The following is a 16,414-nucleotide window of genomic DNA, read 5'->3' on the forward strand; positions in this document are numbered from 1 at the left end:
CAATTTTTTTAAATTTGTAGAGGCTTGCCTTGTTTCCCAACATATGGTCTATCCTTGAGAATGTTCCATGTGCACTTGAGAAGAATGTGTATTCAGCTCTTTCAGGGTGAAGTGATCTATATATGTCTATTAAGTCCAATTGTTTTAGTTTTTCATTTAGCTCCACTATTTCCTTGTTTATTTTCTGTCTGGATGATCTGTCCATTGATGTGAGTGGGGTGTTGAGGTCCCCTACTATTATTGTCTTGTTTTTAACATCTTCCTTTAGGTCCGTTAATAGTTGCTTTATGAATCTTGGTGCTCCTGTGTTGGGTGCATAGATATTTATAAGCATTATTTCTTCTTGATGAAGTGTCCCTTTGATCATTATATATTGTCCCTCTGTGTCTCTCTTTACCTGTCTTATTTTGAAATCCACTTGGTCTGTTATAAGAATTGCAACACCTGCCTTTTTTTTCCTTGCTATTTGCTTGAAGTATTGTCCCCCACCCCTTCACCCTGAGTCTGTGTCTGTCCTTGGGGCTGAGGTGTGTTTCCTGGAGGCAACATATTGTTGGATCTTGTTCTTTAATCCATTTTGCCACTCTGTGTCTTTTTATTGGAGAGTTCAATCCGTTCACATTGAGAGTGATTATTGATGCATGTGGACTTAATGCTGTCAATCTGTCGCTCATTATCTTGTTTTCCTGCGTTTCTTTTCCTGTTTGCTTTAAACTACCCATTTAATACAGCAATTTCTTATGCTAGGTTTCTTAGATTTTTCCTTATATATGATTTGTGACTCTGTTCTGTACTTTATTTTAGCATCTACCTTGAAGTTTGTATTTAGAATCTCGTGTATAATATAGTGTATTCTCTGGTGGTCTCTTACTTCCTTGACCAATACTGATTTAGAACCTTTGCTCTTCCCCTCCTAAATAATTATTTTCATTTTTTATTCCAACTCGTCTTATTAATTTGTAGTTAGAGTGCTAAGATCATCCTTGCTTTGGTAGTTTCCTTACATTTACCCTAATTCTATAATTGAATAATTGCTATCCTGTTCTGGTTCTATCCATCGGTCTCCCTAGTCTGTGGATTGTGTCCCCTTTCTCCCTTTTTTCTTTTTTCAGGTATGAGAGCCTTCTTGAGGATTTCTTGTAATGGAGGGCTTTTGGTTACAAATTCCCTTAACTTTGGTTTGTCTGGAAAAGATTTAATTTCTCCCTCATATCTGAAGGAAATTCTTGCTGGATAGAGTATTCTTGGCTGAAGATTTTTATCTTTTAAAGCTTTGAATATGTCACTCTATTATCTCCTAGCTTGTAGGGTTTCTGTAGAGAAATCTGCTGACAGTCTGATAGGGGCTCCTTTATAGGTTATTCTCTTTTTATTTCTTACATCCCTGAGTATTTTTTCCTTATCTTTCCTTTTTGCCAATTTTACTACTGTGTGCCTTGGGGTAGCTCTCTTTACATTGACAAATCTAGGCAATCTAAAACAATCCTCTACACACATTTCTCCATCGATCCCTAGATTTGGGAAGTTCTCTTCAATAATTTCATTAAGTACACTTTCTGCTCCATTTTCCTTTTCCATATTCTCAGGAATTCCTATGATCCTTATGTTCTTACTCCTCATTGAATCCATTATCTCTTGGAGATTTTCCTCATTTTTTTTAATTCTTAGTTCTCCTTCTTCCTCTGTCTGGAGCCATTCAGCCTGTCTATCTTCAATTATGTTAATTTTCTCTTCTATGGTGTCTACACAGGCATTCAGGGAATCCGTATTCTGTTTTATCTGGTCCATTGTGTTTTACATCTCAAGTAATTCTGTTTGATTCTTCTTTATCATTTCAAACTCTTTTGTGAAGTAACTCCAGAACTCGGCTTGTTTCTCTATCTTTCTCTCTACCTCATTGAGTTTTTCGATTATAGCTGCTGTGAACTCATTATCACTTAGTTTACCTAATTCCAAGTCCACAAGACTTAATTCTATGTTTTTATTGTTTTCCTTCTGGTCTGGGGCTTTTATAAATTGCTGGATGGTAGAGGAGCGATTTTTTCCCATGGTGGTACAATTCGGTTGCAGTTACAGCCTTTCGCCACTAGATGGGGGTTGAGAGCCACCTGTTACGAGCTCTCCAACTTGAGGCAAGATGGCTGCAGCCACTGGATTTGCCGGGAGGGAGGGGCTGTTACTCACACACTCCGGTCTGGGTTCAGATCAGTTCTGTTTTCTGGTCTCCCAAGGCCCTTGGTTTGTGGGGTCCCCACAGACAGAAGCTTTCCCCCAGTCAGCGGGTCTCCACTAAACCAGGGCAGGAGTCCTGGATGATCCGCCAGCCACGGGGCCCCTCCCCCGCTCCTTCCCGACCCCCGCCGCAGCGATCACAGACTCTAGGGGAGGGAGTGACGGTCTCTCCTACCATTCCAGTGCCTCTGAGGCTGTAAGTAGGGTTTATGATCTCTGCCTTCTTGGTATTGTAGGTCTCTAATCAGCCAGCATTATGTTTATTCTCTGAAATTCAGTTCTTCCAATCTTTTGTTGTATTTTGGAGGGGAGAGAATCCCGGGTCAGCTCACCCCACCATTTTGCTCTGCTCCTTCCCCATGCATACAAAGCATCTTATCCAGCCACAATGAACTGAAGCTAGAAATCACTGACAGAAGGAAAACTCGAAAATTTTCAAATAAGTTGAAATTAAACAGTACATTCTTAAACAACCAAAGGGCTGAAAAGAAATCACAAGAACAATTAGAAAATTCCTAGAGACAAATTAAAATAACACAACGTATCAAAACTTATGAGACACAGTAAAGACAGTACTCGGAGAGAAATGAATAGCAGTAAAAGTTTATGTTAAAAAATAAACAGGATCTTGGACCAGCCCCAGTGGCCTAGTGGTTAAGTTCACTGTGCTCTGCATGAATGGCCTGGTTCGTTTCCTGGGTGCAAGCCTACACCACTCATGTGTCAGTGGCTGTGCTGTGACAATGGCTCACATACAAAAAAGAAAAGAGGAAGATTGTCAGCCAACATTAATTCAGGGCAAATCTTCCTCAGTAAATAAATAAATAAATAGAATAAAATAAAAATGATCTCAAGTCAATAATCTAAGTTTAAGCCTTGAGGAACTAAACAAATAAATAGAGCAAGCTAAACTCAACGCTACCAGAAGGAAAAACATTAAGATTAGAGAGGACAAAATTTAAGTAATGAATAGGAAAAACACAGAGAATAAAACAAACAGTTGGTTTTTGAAAAGATCCACAAAATTCACAGACCTTGGGTAGAATGACAAAATGTAGACAAAAATAACTAAAATAAGAAATGAAAGAAGGTACACTACCAAGACCCTACAGCAATAAAAGGATTATAAGAGAATACAGTTAACAAGTGTACAGCAACAAATTATACAACCTAGAGAAAATGGGCAAAGTCCTATAAACAAACCAATTGCTTAAACTGACTCAAGAAGGCTTAGAAAATCTGAGAAGACCCATGACAAGTAGAGATTGAATTAGCAACAAGAATCTCTCAACAAAGAAAAGTCCAGAATCATATAATTTCATTCATGAATTCCACCAAGCTCTTTCAAAAAAATCAAAAGTGACACTTTCTATCTCATCCTAGGAAGCCAGAATTACTCTGATACCAAAGTCAAATGAATACATCACTAGAAAAGAAAATTATAGGCCAATATTCCTTATGAATATGATGCAAAAATTGTCAACAAAATACCAGCAACCAAATTCAATAACATATAAAAAGGATTATATGTCAAGACCAAGTGTGATATATCCCAGGAATTCAAGGGTGGTTCAACATAAGAAAATTAATCAAGGAATGTACACATTAATAGAACTAAGGAGAGACCCCATCACTATCTAAATTGTCATAGAAAATGCATTTGACAAAATCCAGTAACATTTGATTATTAAAAAAAACTTAGAAAACCAGATACAGAAGGGAAATTACACAATATAATACAGGGCATTGATAAAAATCCCAGTCCTTACATCATACTCAATGATGAATGACTGAAAGTGTTTCACCTAAAATCAGGAAGAAGATAAGGATGCCCACATTCACAACTCCCATTCAACATTGTGCTGGAGACTCTCACCAGAACAATTAGAAAAGAAAAGAAAGAAAAAAAGCATCCAAATTTAAAAGGAAGTAGGAAAACTTCTTTACTCAATGATGACATTCTCCTATACATAGAAAATCCTAAATATCCACAAGGAAGTTACCAAAGCCAATAAACACATTCAGTAAAGCTGCAGGGTACAAAATCAACATGCAAAAATCAGTTATGTTTCTCTACACCAGCAGCAAGCAATCCAGAAAATAAAAGAAAGCAATTTACATAACATCAAAAAAGGTAACATTCCTAGGGATAAATTTCACCAAAGAGGTGTAAGACTTGTACATTGAAAACTACGAAACATTACTGACAAAAGTTAAGAAATATTTAAATAAAGGGAAAGATACCCACTTATTCCACGGTTCAGGAATTGGATGACTTGATGTTTATACAATGGCAATACTGCCTAGTGATCTACAATTGTACAGGAGTCTCTATCAAAATTTCAAAAGTCTTTTTTTCTAAAAAAAATAGTCAAATAGCTCCTCAATTGTATGTGAAATTTCAAGGGGTCTCAAATAACTAAGGTAATCTTTGAAAAGAATCAAAGTTTGAGGACTCACACTCCTTAAGTTCAAAACTTACTATAAAGTACTGTGATCAAAACAACGTGATATGACATAAGGTTAGATATACAGACCAGTGGAGTAGATATTTGAGACCTGAAAAAATTCCATAAATCTATGACATTAATTTTTAACAAGGGTAACAGGTGAATTCAATAAGTAAAGACTAGTCTCTTCAACAAACAATACTGGGACAACTATATTTCCCCATGAAAAAGAATGAGATTGTATCCTTACATCACATTATATACAATAGTGAACGCAAAATAGATCAATGATCTAAATGCAAAAACTAAAACTGTAAAACTCTTAGAAGAAAACACAGGGGTCAATCTTCATTGTCCTGAATATGGCAATGGATTCTCAGATAAAATAAAAGCATGAGCTACAAAAGCAAAAAATAATCAAGCTGGACTCCATAAAAATTAAAAACTTCTGTATGTCAAAGGATATTATCAAGAAAGTAAAAACAGTCCACAGGCTCTTTGAAAATATTTGTGAATTACATATCTGATAGGTGATTAATATCCAGAATATATACAGAACTACTATAACTCAACAACAAAAACATAAACAGCCCAGTTAAAAATTGGGCAAAAGATCTTGTCAAGATGGCGCTGTGAGCAGACGTTGAACTCGCCTCCTCCCACGAACACAACCAGGTTACAACAATTTTGGAAAGAATCACCCTGGATTGAAAACTGAAAACTGGTTAAAAAGAACCCCCACGACAAGGGACAGTCCTGACGAAAGCAGAAGAGGCAGTAACTCTGGCAGGAGAGGAAAAAAGCCACCTTTGGGAGCAGCTGAGCTTCTCAGCTGGCCAGGTGGGAGCCACCCTAAGGTACGCAGCCCTCCCTGGAGGAGTGAGGTCTGGAGCAGGGGAAATACTGCTATAACCATCCTTCAGACTCAGCCCAACTGAGAGGGGGGTCTTACTGTCTGGCTTTGCTGGCTATGAACTGCAGCGAGGATACCCCAGAAAAGCCATCGGGCCGAAAGCTAAAAACATCCGGGTCTTAAAGGGCCCACATACAAACTCACTCATTGCAGCAACCTAAAATCACCAGAGAGAAGGCTGACTGTCCTTTGTTGAAACAAGACTCACCTGGTGGGCTCTGGGGGCATTTGGCGAGAGGAGGATGCTCTGCTGAGACTGAGACATTGGTGGGAACCCTTGTTCTGAGCTGGTCCAGGCGTGCTGATACAGACACCTGTGGGGGCCATTGAGGTGCATCCCTTGGGCTGTTAGCCCAGGGATCTGCCACACCCACTAGAGCACAGATTTAATCCAGTTCATCCAGGGCAGGCAACCCACCCTAGGGACAGGTCCCACCTAACAGCAAGCCCTCAGGCTACTTTTCAGCCTGCATTGACTGAGTGCCTTGATCCTCTACAGTCAGGCAAGGGTGTCTGCCTCTGTGGGGCAGGGCTTGTGTGAGGACCAAGTGAACTGTGGGGGGCATTGGGGCAGAGGTGGGGGCCTCTGCAGTGTGGTGTTGGGGTAAGCTCCAGGGGGTTGAGAAGAGTGCACAGACCAGGACTGTGTTGACAGTGTATGTGGTCCAGTGGGGGTTGAGGTTTATCAGTGGTAGAAGACTTGTGCTTCACAAATAGCCATAAAAAGGATCAGCCTCACCTTCCAAAGCCTGAGACAACTGAGTGCCTCCATGCCAAGGGCTAGCCCCACTCAGCTGCACTCCTAAGAGAACTGACAACAGCCTTGTTGGCCTCAGGCCTATCACAACTGTACGCCCCTGAGCCTAGCAACTAGCTACACTGGGTACCAACCCAATTAAGAGGACAATTGCAATAAGAGTGTGATAATAGACTTTGTAGCCAACAGTGCTGAGGCCCCTCCAAATCGGATTTATAAATAGCTGGCCAGAGAAGGAAAGATCAGACTCCCTGTGTACCTTCAGTGGGAGCAACCATGCCACAGCAGAAGAATACAAGTAGCCAACAAAGGGGTCACTCCTGGTTCTTATGGCCTGGTGATGAGAGGGAAGAACAATGCTGGGCTCCATAAGACATCTTATACATAAGGCCACTTCTCCAAGATCAGGAGACATAGCCGACCCACCTAGAACAAAGAAAATAGCACAGAGAAAGAGGCATAATGAGGAGCCAAAGGAATACTTTCCAAGCAAGGGAACACTACAAAACACCACAAAAAGAACTAAGTGAAACAGAAACTAGCGACCTCCTTGACAAATAATTCAAACAAAATATAATGAGGATACTCACAGATATGCAGAGAAGAATGGATGAACACAGTGAGCACATCAGCAAAGAATTGGAAGATATACAAAAGAACCAATCAGAAATGAAAAATACAATGCTCAAAGTGAGAAATTCACTAGAGGGACTCAATAGCAGAGTAGAGGAAGCAGAGGAACGGATCCGGGAGCTAGACAAAAGATTGGAGGAAATCACCCAAGCAGAACAGAAAAGAGAAAAAAGAATTAGACAGAATGAGAACAGTGTAAGGGAACTCTGGGACAATATCAAGCGTGCCAACATTCAGATTATAGGGGTCCCAGAAGGAGAAGAGAGAGACAAAGGGGCAGAAAATTTATTTGTCAAAATAGAGGAAAATTTTCCTCACCTGAGGAAGGAAACAGACATCCAAGTTCAGGATGCACAGAGAGCTCCAAACAAGAGAAGCCCAAAGAGGCCCACACCAAGACATATTATAATCAAAATGTCTAAAATTAAAGACAAAGAGAGAATCCTAAAAGCAGCAAGAGAAAGGCCACAAGTGACATATAAAAGGAAGCCCATCAGGCTGTCAGTGGACTTCTCAGTCAAGACCCTACAGGCGAGAAGACAATGGCACGACATATTTGAAGTGCTAAAAGGAAAAAACCTACAACCAAGAATACTCTATCCATCAAGGCTGTCATTCAGAATGGAAGGAGAGATAAAGAGCTTCCCAGACAAGCAAAAATTAAAGGAGTTTATCACTAAGAAACCAGTTCTACAAGAAATGCTGAAGGGGCTTATTTAAGTGGGAAAGCAATGACCACAAATAGAGATAAAAGAGAAAAATTATCAAAAAAAACCCCAAAACAACAACAAGAAAAAATAGGCAATAAAATCACTTGTAAGGTAAAAGTATAGTAAAGGCAACAGATCAACTACCTGTGAAGATACTAAGAAGGTTAAAAGACAAATGTACTAAAATTACCTATTTCAGTGATAAGAGGGTAATGGGTAGACACACACTAAACAAAAGACTATATATGATGTGAAAAACATATAATGTGGGAGGAGGGGAGTGAAAAAGTAGAGCTTTTAGAAAGAGGTCGAGCTACAGAGTCTATCTAGTCAATATAGGCTGTTATATGCATAGTATGTTACATAGGATCCTCATGGTAACCACAAACCAGAAACCTATAACAAGAAGGAAAAAAAGTAAGACAAAAGCAATCAAACATATTACTAAAGATAGCCATCAAACCCCAAGTAAAGGGAACAAGAAAAAGAAAGGAACTGAGAACTACTAAAACACCCCCCCAAAAAAGAAAAAGTGACAATATGGCAATAAATACATATTTATCAATAGCTACTTTAAATGTCAATGGACTAAATGCTCCAATCAAATGTCATAGGGTGGCCAACTGGATAAAAAAACAAGATCCATGTATATGCTGCATACAAGAGACACATCTCAGAACTACAGACACTCACAAACTGAAAGTGAAAGGATGGAAAAAGATATTCCATGCAAATGGCAAAGAAAAGAAACCGGGGGTAGCAATACTTCTATCAGACAAAATAGACTTTAAATCAAAAACTGTAATAAGAGACAAAGAAGGGCACTACATAATGATAAAGGGAACAATCCAACAAGAAAATATAACACTTGTAAATATCTACGCACCCAACATAGGAGCACCTAAATATATAAAGCAATTATTAACAGACATAAGAGGAGAAATAGACAGTAACAGAATAATATTAGGGGACATTAACACTCCACTTACACCAATGGATAGATCATCCAAACAGAAGATCAATGAGGAAACACTGGCCTTAAAGGACACATTAGACCAGATGGACTTAGTAGCTATATACAGAACATTCCATTAAAAAACCACAGAATATTCTTTTCAAATGCCCATGGAACATTCTCCAGGATTGATCACATATTAGGCCACAAAACAAGTCTCAATAAATTTAAGGAGATTGAAATCATACCATGCATCTTTTCTGACCACAAAGGTATGAAACTGGAAATCAACTACAGAAAGAAAACCAGAAAAACCACAAAAATGTGGAGATTGAACAAAATGCTACTGAACAATGATTGGGTCAATGAAGAAATCAAAGAAGAAATAAAAAATTTCGTGGAGACAAATGAAAATGAAAACACGACATGCCAAAATCTGTGGGATACAGCAAAAGTGGTTCTATGAGGGAAGTTTATAGCAATTCAGGCCTACCTCAATAAAGAAGAAAAATCCCAAATAGACAATCTAAAAGTGCACCTAAAGGTACTGGAAAAAGAACAACAACAACAAAGCCCAAAATCAGCAGAAGGAAGGAAATAATAAAAATCAGAGCAGAGGGGCTGGCCCTGTGGCCTAGTGGTTAAGTTCACGCACTCTGCTGCAGGCGGCCCAGTGTTTCATTGGTTTGAATCCTGGGCGCGGACATGGCACTGCTCATCAAACCACGCTGAGGTGGCGTCCCACATGCCACAACTAGAAGGACCCACAACGAAGAATATACAACTATGTACTGGAGGCTTTGGGGAGAAAAAGGAAAAAAATAAAATCTTTAATAAAAAAATGCTTTAAAAAAAATCAGAGCAGAAATAAGCGAAATAGAGACTAAAAAAAACAATAGAAAAAATTAATGACACCAAGAGCTGGTTCTTTGAAAAGATAAACAAAATTGAGAAACCCTTAGCTAGACTCACCAAGAAAAAAAGAAAGAAGGTTCAAATAAATAAAATCAGAAATGAAAGAGGAGAGATTACAATGGACACCTCAGAAATACAAAAGATAAGAGAATACTATGAAAATCTATACGCCAACAAATTGCATAATCTAGAAGAAATGGATAAATTGTTAGAAACATACTGCCTTCCAAAACTGGACCAAGAAGATGTAGAAAATTTGAATAGACCGATCACCAGTAAGGAGATCCAAATAGCAATTAAAAACCTCCCAAAAAATAAAAGTCCAGGACCAGATGGCTTCCCTGATGAATTCTACCAAACATTCAAAGAAGACTTAATACCTATCTTTGTCAAACTCTTCCAAAAAATTGAAGAGGAGAGAAGGCTTCCTAACTCCTTCTATGAAGCAAACATTATCGTGATACCAAAACCAGACAAGGACAACACAAAAAAAGAAAATTACAGGCCAATATCACTGATAAACATAGATGCAAAAATCCTCAACAAAAATACTAGCAAATCGAATACAACAATACATTAAAAAGATCATACACCATAATCAAGTGGGTTTCATTCCAGGGACGCAGGGATGGTTCAACATCCACAAATCTATCACCGTGATACACCACATAAACAAAATGAAGAATAAAAATCACATGATCATCTCAATAGATGCAGAGAAAGCATTTGACAAGATACAGCATCCATTTGTGATAAAAACTCTAAATAAATTGGGTATAGAAGGAAAATACCTCAACATAATAAAGGCCATGTATGACAAACCCACAGCAATTATCATTGTCAATGGAGAAAAACTGAAAGCTATCCCTCTAAGAACAGGAACCAGACAAGGATGCCCACTGTCACCACTCTTATTTAACACAGTATTGGAAGTCCTAGCCAGAGCAATCAGGCAAGAAAAAGAAATAAAAGGGATCCACATTGGAAAAGAAGAAGTGAAACTGTCACTCTTTGTAGATGGCATGATTTTATATCTAGAAAACCCTAAAGAGTCCACTAAAAAACTCTTAGAAATAATAAAGGAATACAGTCAAGTTGCGGGATACAAAATCAATGTACAAAAATCGGTTGCATTTCTATACACAAACAACGAAGTAGCAGAAAGAGTAATTAAGAATACAATCCCATTTACAATTGCAACAAAAAGAATAAAATACCTAGGAATAAACTTAATGAAAGAGGTGAAAGATCTGTCCAACGAAAACTATAAAACATTGTTGAAAGAAATCGAAGAAGACACAAAGAAATGGAAAGATATTCCATGCTCTTGGAATGGGAGAATAAACATTGTTAAAATGTCCATACTTCCTAAAGCAATCTATAGATTCAACGCAATCCCTATCAAAGTTCTAACAACATTTTTTACAGAAATAGAACAAAGAATCCTAAAATTTATATGGAACAACAAAAGACCCCGAATAGCCAAAGGATTCCTGAGAAAAAAGAACAAAGCTGGAGGTATCACACTCCCCGATTTCAAATTATACTACAAAGCCATAGTAACCAAAACAGCATGGTATGGGCACAAAAACAGACACACAGATCAATGGAACAAAATTGAGAGCCCAGAAGTAAACCCACACCTTTATGGACAGAGTATTCAACAAGGGAGCCAAGAGCATACGATGGAGAAAGGAGAGTCTCTTCAATAAATGGTGTATGGAAAACTGGACAGCCACATGCAAAAGAATGAAAGTAGACCATTCCCTTACACCATGCACAAAAATCAAGTCAAAATGGATTAAAGACTTGAATGTAAGACCCGAAACCATGAGACTTCTAGAAGAAAACATAGGCAGTACGCTCTATGACATTGGTCTGAGCAGCGTATTTTCAAGTCCCATGTCTGACTGGGCAAGGAAACAAAAGAAAAAATGAACAAATGGGACTACATCAAACTAAAGTTTCTGCACAGCAAAGGAAACCATCAACAAAACGCAAAGACAACCTAACAATTGGGAGAAGATATTTGCAAGCCACATATCAGATAAGGGGTTAATATCCAAAATATGCAAAGAACTCATACAGCTCAACAACAAAAAAACCAACAATCCAATTGAAAAATGGGCAAAGGATCTAAGCAGAGATTTCTACAAAGAAGATATACAGATGGCCAACAGGCATATGAAAAGATGCTCAAAATCATTAGCTATCAGGGAAATGCAAATCGAAACTACAATGGGGTATCACCTCACTCTAGTCAGAATGGCTATGATTAACAAGATAGGAAACAACAAATATTGGAGAGGGTGCAGAGAGAAGGGAACCCTCGTTCACTGCTGGTGGCAGTGCAAACTGGGGCAGCCACTATGAAAAGCAGTATGGAGTATCCTCAGAAAATTAAGGATAGATCTACCATATGATCCAGCTATTTCACTGCTGGTTATTTATCCAAAGAACTTGAAAACACAAAGGCATAAAGATACCTGCACCCCTATGTTCATTGTGGCATTATACACAATAAAGAAGATGTGGTATGTATACACGATGGACTACTACTCAGCCATAAGAAATGACAAAATCCAGCCATTTGTGACAACGTGGATGGACCTTGAGGGTATTATGTTGAGTGAAATAAGTCAGAGGGAGAAAGTCAAATACCATATGATCTCACTCATAAGTAGAAGATAAAAACGACAAAAAAAAAACACATAGCATCCGAGATTGGACTGGTGGTTACCATTGGGGAAGGGAGGAGGGGGGAGGGCAAAAGGGGTGATTAGGATCACATGTGAGGGGTTGCACTATAATTAGTGTTCGGGTGGTGAACATGATGTAATGTATACAGAATTCGAAATATGATCTACATCTGAAAAAAATAAAAATTAAAAAAAACTGGGTAAAATATTTGAGTAGACATTTCTCCAGAGAATATATATAAATGGTCAATAAGCACATGAAACGTTGTCCACCATCATTGTTCATTAGAGAAAGCAGATCAAAACCACTATGAGAAACCACTTCACACTAACTAGGATTCCAAAAGTAATAATAACAATGGAAACAACAAGTATTAGCCAGGGTGCCTAGAATTTGGAACACTTGTGCAGTGCATGTGGGAATGGAAACTGGTCAGCCACTGTAAAATAGTTTGATGGTTTCTCAAAAATCTATACACACAATTACCATGTACCCCCACTAGTTATATACCTAAAATGATTGAAATTAGGGATTCAGATAGATATTTGCACAACAATGTTCTTGATAGCATTATTCCCAATAGCCAAAAGATGGAAAGAACCCCAGTGTCCATCAAGAGAGTATGGATAATCAAATGTCATATATGCACACAATAGAAAACTTTTCATCCATAAAAAGAAGTGAAAATTTTGACACATGGATAACCCTTGCAAATATTATGCTAGATGAAATAAGCCAGACACAAAAGAAGAAATATTGTGATTCCATTTATATTTGAAATCCAGAATAGGCAAATTCATAGAGACAGAGTAGATTAGAGGATATCAGTGGCAGAGGGAAGAGGAGAAGGAAAGTTACTACTTAATGGGTACAGAATTTCTGTTTGGGATGGTGAAACAGTTTTGGAAATTTATAGTGGTGATGGTTGCACAATATTGTACATGTAATTAATGCCACTGAATTATGCTTTCAAAGTTGTTAAAATGCCAAGTTTTACATGTAAGCAAATTTGGAAAATGTAGTCCATGGAGTTTGAAGAAAATGCTATCAGAGAAGATTAGGTTATTGGGAAATCAGTAATGAGCTAAAAAGAAATAATCACAATAAAGTGTGGGAATATCTTCCATCACAGGGATAAAGTGCATAAGGGGATTGCCTGGATGAATTTTTGACAGAAACATCACCAGCCAAGGACACTGAGAAGGAAAGGACAGCAGATAAATTTTTTAAAAAGTTTTTATTAGACAATATGAGATGCATGATGGAGTGTTCAGTATCCTCCACAAATTGTAAATTGAGGCAACATTAATGGTTTTCTTTTACCTGAAACTGAAACTTCTTTTCTTTCTACTTCTTTTCTTTCTGAGATGTGAATATTATTACCTTTCTTTCCAGGTCATCAGAGTTTCCTCATAACTATTTCCATATTAAAGTGGATCTGCTTTGATCTTGTTTCCATATACACATAGGAAAAATATGACTCGATCGATATACTTATTTTTAGATCTTTAAATAAAGTTGAAGGAAAAAAAAGGTCAGCTTCACCATGGTCAAATTATCCCAAATGGGAATTACCAAACTCAGAGTTACCACAATAAATGTGTGCAAGTTAAACATCTCCCAGGTCAAACTGTTTGGAAATCACACAGGAACCATGTATCGTCTCTGGTTTTATTTTTCCCAGAGAATGTAATAAATGTGCTGTTTAAGGAGAGATAAACTGCAGTTGCCAACATAAATACTGAAGATACCAGTTTCTTCTTTTGAAAATTAAAATGAAACTGGGAAAAGAGTCTTTAATTTGCTATAGAAAAAACCCGGATGCCTTACCTTAAAGTGTAGGTAACTTCTATCTTCAGAGTTCCTCAGAATTGTTTGCACAGTGAGATTTATTAATGTATCTTCATTGAATGTGTTTGTTGATTCTGAGTAGGGTAGTCATGAATCATTGCACGTTCCTTAGATTTAAGCCAAACGACTGGTGAGTTGGACACATATTGTTTTACATAATCAACTCACAATTAACCACTGTTTTTGGGTCAATGAAAATATAATGTTAGAACTTATGATTAAAGTAGCAGTTTAATGATTATTTGTGCCTTGACTGCTGCTTATTGGGAAATTTTAACCATAATTTACATACAATAATCTGTTGAAGCTATTGCTCCATCTACCTGGTAATATAGAGCTTCTCTTGTGCTTACACATATTCTATACAATCCATAAATGATAGTTTACCATTTCTGTGTCAATTGCATAAAGGAATTCAAAGCATGAGAGTAATGATCTTTTTTCATGACGAGGAAATTCATGGGAAATAAATAAAGCAGAAAGTTACTGACTTGTTTTTCAGTGAAAGATTGGAGAAAATCTGACAAAGACAGCTCAGGAAATACAGAATGTGTCAAATTACTCTGTTCTTACTTCTTGTTAATTGTCTGAATGTATCATAGTTTATGTTTCTAATTTCTGTGTTTAAACATTACCTTTCTTATTACAATTCATCCAGATCTGAGCTCTCTGTTAAAATAGGAAATTAATGATTATCTGAATAGCCCCCCAGGATTGGTGAAATGGTAGAGAAAAAATCATAGTCAGGTTTATTTCTGTACTTTTGGGGGGCCATCAAGGGAGGAGATCACCAGGATGTTAAGGAAAGTGACCTGAGTTTTAACAAGACTACACTCAAAAGTCTGATCTCCACAGTAATCAACGGACTAAGAAAGGGGGAAGAATAAGGGGTAGGTTTACGTGACCACTGAATGATTTTTGGTAAGAAACATGACGCTGGTATAAATCAAGACTATTCTATATGGCTCTCTCTGTATCTCTATCATTCTGAAGTAAATCTCTTCCATACATGATGAAACAATCATAATGATGATATTTGATTAAAATGAAATTTCATTTCATTCTTTCAAACATTGAAAGTAAATTTACTTATTAATTTTTCAAATACATACTGATTACTTAAAATGATCAAAATTTGGTGTGGAGTTATAGAGAAGAAAGAAATGGAATTAAAATTTTAATACTTGAGACCAGATGCTATCTAATTCATTAAAATATGAATGTATTATCTAATTCATCAAACCCGTCACTGTTCATAATTTAATTATGTAGTCACAGTCTTACTGTGGGAGAACCCAATGACTATCTTACTAAATGAGAATTTCAGTGAAGCTTTAGTCATCTCAGGCTTTACCCCATCTGCACAATACCTGGTACAGAGTAGGCATTAATTAATTAGATTTTTCCCAAATCAACAGAAGATGGATTTTATTTTCTTTACTTGAGAGATAAAAATTGAAGTTCAGAAAGTTCACATAACTTTTCCAAAAATCAGACACCTACCATCCAACATAGATCTGAAAGGCATAAAATTTTGTTTAGTTTTACATTTCCTTTATGTGCAGTGTAGGGAGAAGATGAGGGACTGGCCGTAACCCTCCCAGAGGTAAGATTCCCTTAGAGATAAGCTAAAACATTTAAAATTCTGAGAAAAATAAATAATATGAAGCAAAATGTTCTAAATTCCAAAAGACAGAATATTTGAGTAAACGTTGTATGGTTGGCTGCTGTAGTTTGTGTAATCTGTGTGGAACTAGTAGGAGTTGAACTGACTGATAGCAGTGAACAGGCCTGATTAGGAATGGCAAAATGTCCAGTTCCACTGTTGCAGAGAGTCATTAGGAATTCCAGAGAAGAACATTTAAATTTATCTATAGACACTGGATATTTCTGTGTACCTGATTGCATCATGAGAACAATGTTTAACATGTTTAAAGTAGCAGGCCATGAAGGATGCAAAGAAAGGGAGAGAGCCTTGAGAGTCTGCTTCTTTCTGGGAGGAAGGCCACTTTGTCATTGCGTCATCAGATCAGCTGACCTTAAAGGAGAGAAGAGTTAAAATAACCTGAAGCTGTAGTTGTAAATTTATTCTGATGTGTTTAGAACAAAGGTAACCAGCCATTAATACTCAGCTGCTGATTCCTCTTCAGTTATGTCAGAGTCACAGACTGGTCAGGCACAGAAGAGGTCCTTAAAGATCTAATTTTAACTCCCATAGTTTACATATGGTTAAGCTGAAATACATAAAAGAGATGCAGCATATTAAAAATAATTGTTAAGTAGTATAGCGAGATGGAG

The 16,414-nt window shown here is 37.4% G+C and overlaps 1 protein-coding gene across 1 annotated transcript in view; it reads right to left on the reverse strand.

Moving 5' to 3' along the window:
* LOC103544782 (olfactory receptor 5D18-like) overlaps positions 1–15,816 on the reverse strand; it is a 37,756-nt gene extending 21,940 nt beyond the window's left edge. Inside the window, exon 1 of the mRNA XM_070563890.1 lies at positions 15,752–15,816. The gene's annotated coding sequence lies outside the window, so the exon portion shown is untranslated. The remainder of the gene's footprint in view (positions 1–15,751) is intronic.
* Between the last annotated feature and the right edge of the window lie 598 nt (positions 15,817–16,414).

The sequence above is a fragment of the Equus przewalskii genome, chromosome 11, assembly GCF_037783145.1.
Source record: "Equus przewalskii isolate Varuska chromosome 11, EquPr2, whole genome shotgun sequence".
NCBI classification, from domain to species: domain Eukaryota; kingdom Metazoa; phylum Chordata; class Mammalia; order Perissodactyla; family Equidae; genus Equus; species Equus przewalskii.